We start from the raw sequence: 3,806 nt of genomic DNA, 5'->3' as shown, positions 1-3,806 counted from the left end.
TCTCTCAGGTTCTTTCTTTTCCTTTACCTCCCTGGTTCCTTTTCATTATCCTGGTTCCTGTAGTTATGTCTGGATACATACTCACTTAAAAGAATTTGGTGCTAGGATCCACATATGAGGGTGAATATATGTCTTTAGTGCATGGGATTTTATAAAATGGGTATCAATCTAGTCCAGCAACCATATTTTATGAAATATCATTTCTTAAAATAGTGACAGTGTGGGGTTTTTTTCTGAGTCTGTGTTACTTCACTTAGTATAACAGTTTCTAGTTCCATCCATTTACCTGCAAATTTCATGATTTAATCTTTCTTTACTGCTGAGTACAACTCCAACATATAAATGAACCACATTTTCAGTATCCACCCATCAGTTGAGGGACACTTAGGTTGCTTCCATCTCTTTGCTATTGTGAAAAGAGCAGCAACAAACATGGATGTACAAGTGTCTCTGCAATAGGATGGTTCTTTGCATATATGCCAAGGAGAGGTATAACTGGGTTAAATGGTAGTTTCATTTGTAGGGGTTTTTGGTTTTTTTTTTTTTTTTTTTTGGTCTTTTGAGACAGGGTCTCCCTGTAGCCCCAGCTGTCCTGGAACTCATTATGTGGACCAGGCTGGCCTTGAACTGACAGAGATCCGCCTACCTCTGCCTCCCAAGTGCTGGGATTAAAAGCATGCACCACCACGCCCAGCTTCATTTGTAGTTTTTTAAGGGTTCTCCATACTGCTTTCCATAAGGGTTGAACAAGTTTGCAATCCCACCAGGAGTGGTTGAGTGTTCCCCTTTCCCCACATCCTCTCCAGCATTTTGTATCATTTGTTCTTTTGATCTTAGCCAGTCTGACTGGGGTAAGATGAAATCTTAAAGTGGTTTTAATTTTCACTTCCATAATTACTAATGATGTCGAACATCATTTAAGATGTTTCTTAGCCATCTTTATTTCTTCTTTTGAGAACTCTCTGTTCAGCTCCTTAGCCCATCTTTTGTTTTTTGAGTTCGTTATATATTCTGGATGTTAAACCTCTGTCAGATGTGTTGCTGGTGACAATTTTCTCCCATTCTGTTGGTTTTCTCTTCACTTCCTCGTTTGCTTCTTTTGATGTACAGAAGGTTTTTAGTTTAATGAGGTCCCACTTTTTGATTCTTGACCTTGTTTCCTGAGTAATTGATGTCCAGTTTAGAAAATCCTTTCCTACACCTATATCTTGTAGGTTATTGCCAATGTTTTCTTCTAACAGTTTCAGAGCTTCAGGCTTCACATTGAGGTCTTTGATCTATTTGGAGCTGACTTCTGTGCAAGGTGAAAGATAGAGGTTTAGTTTCATTCTTCTACAGGTGGATATCCAGTTTTGCCAGTAACATTTGCTAAACATGCTGGCTTTCCTCCAGTGAATGTTCTTGGCCCCTTTGTCAAACATCGGGTGGATGAAATTGCATGTACTCATATTTCAGTCTTCAATTTTGTTCCATTGATCTACAGGTCTATTTTTGTGCCAGTACCATGTTGTTTTTATGACTATCGCTCTCTAATACAGTTTAAAATCTGGTATAGTAATTCCCCCAGCATTGCTCTTAGTGCTCAGGGTTGCTTTGGCTATCCGAGGTCTTTTGTGTTTCCATATGAATCTTAGAATGTTTTTTTTCCAATTCTGTGAAGAATGTCATGGGGATTTTGATTAGCATTGCATTGAATCTGTAAATGGCTTTTGGTAGGATGGTCATTTTCACAATATTAATACTTACAATCCATGAGCATGGGAGGTCCTTCCATCTTCTGATGTCTTCATTTCTTTCTTTAAAAACTTAAAATTTTCATTGTAGAGTTCTTTAATGTCTTTGGTCAGGTTTATTCTGAGATATTTTAATTTTTTTGCAGCTATTGTGAAAGGGAGTGTTTCCATATATTCTTTCTCTGATTACTTGCTATAAGTATATAGAAAAGCTAGAGACTTTTGTAGATTAATTTTGTAACTTGCCACTTTACTGATGTGTTAATTTCTAGGAGTTTTCTCATGGAATTTTTGGCATCTCTTACATATAGTATCATATCATCTGCAAAAGTGATAATTTGATCTCTTCTTTTCCAATTATTACTCCTTTAATTTCCTGCTCTTGTCTTATTGCTATTGCAAGTGTTTCAAGCACTATGTTAAAAAGGAGTGGAGATAGTGGAAAACCTTGTCTGGTTCCTGATTTGAATGGGAATGCTTCCAGTTTTTCTCCATTTAGAATGATGTTGGCTGTGGATTTGTTGTATATGGCTTTAATTATGTTGAGGTATGTTCCCTCCAGTCCAATTCTCTCTAGAACTTTAAACATAAAAGCATGTTGAATTTTGTCAAAGGCCTTCTCTGTATCTATTGAGGTGACCATGTGGTTCTTGTCTTTGAACCCATTTATATGATTTATGACATTTATTGACTTATGTATATTGAACCATCCCTGCATCTCTGGAATAAAGCCAACTTGATTAAGGTGAATGATTTTTTTGATGTGTGTCTGTATGAGATTTGTAAGTATTTTGTAGAGGATTTTTGCATCTATGTTCATTAAGGATATGGGTCTATAGTTTTCTTTTTTGGTTGTATCTTTATCTGGCTTTGGTATTAGAATGATGCTGGCTTCATAGAAGGAATTTGGAAGTTCTCCCTCCATTTCTTTTTGAATAAATTGGATGTATTGAATGTAGATCTTCTTTAAATGTCTGATAGAATTCTGCTGTAAATCAGTCTGGTCCTGGGCTTTTATTAGTCAGGAGCTTTTGTATTACGGTTTCAATTTCCTTATGTGTTATGGTTCTGTTTAAACTGTTGATCTCTTCTTGGTTTAAGTTTTGGTGGTTCCCATGCTTTTAGATACCCATCCATTTCTTTTATGTTTTCAAATTTAGCAGTGTATAGATTTTTAAAGTAGTCCCTTATAATGTTCTGGATCTTTTTGGTGTCTGTTGTGGTTTCCCTTTTCATCTCTGATTTTGTTGATTTGGAAGTACTCTTTCTTTCTTTTGGTTAACTGGGCTAGTGGTCTATCTTGTTTATCTTTTCAAAGAACAGCTCTTGGATTCGTTCTTTGTATTGTTTTGTTTCTATTTCACTAATTTCTGCTGATTTTTGTTATTTCTTCTCCTTTCTGCTGGGTTTGGGTTTCTTTTGTTCTTGTATTTCCAGGGTCTTAAGTTGCAATATTAAGTCATTTATTTGTGCTCTTTCTGATTTTTTTTAATGTAGGCGCTTAGAGCTATAAACTTCCCTCTAAGGACTGCTTTCAACATATCCCAGAAGTTTTGTTGTGTTGTATTGTCCTTTTCATTTAGTTCCAGGAATACTTTTTATTTCTTTCTTAATTTCTCTTTTGACCCATTCATCATTCAGGAGTGTGTTGTTTAATCTCCATGTGTTCATGTGGTGACTAGGGCTTCTTCAGGTGTTGATTGTAAGCTTGATTGCACTGTGGTCTGATAGAATGCATGGAATTATTTCAATCTTTTTGTCTTTGTTGAGGTTTGTTTTGTGCCCCAGTATATGGTCGATTTTGGAGAAGGTTCCATGGGGTTCTGAGTAGAAAGCATGTCCTTTGGTGCTTGGGTGGAATACTCGGTAGATGTCTGTTAGGCCCATTTGATGTATGGTATTGTTCAATTCAGATGTCTCTTTGTTAATTCTCTGTCCTGTTGACCTATCTAATGTAGACAATGGGAGATTGAAGACCCCTACTCTTAATGAATTGGGATTAATCTTGGTCTTAAAGTTCTGTAGTACTGTTTTTATGAAGTTGGGTGCACCAGAGTTTGGTGAATATATGTT

Source organism: Nannospalax galili, unplaced genomic scaffold (assembly GCF_000622305.1).
Source record: "Nannospalax galili isolate Female #2095 unplaced genomic scaffold, S.galili_v1.0 scaffold886, whole genome shotgun sequence".
Classification (NCBI taxonomy): Eukaryota; Metazoa; Chordata; class Mammalia; order Rodentia; family Spalacidae; genus Nannospalax; species Nannospalax galili.
Note: the sequence above shows the minus strand (reverse complement) of the source record.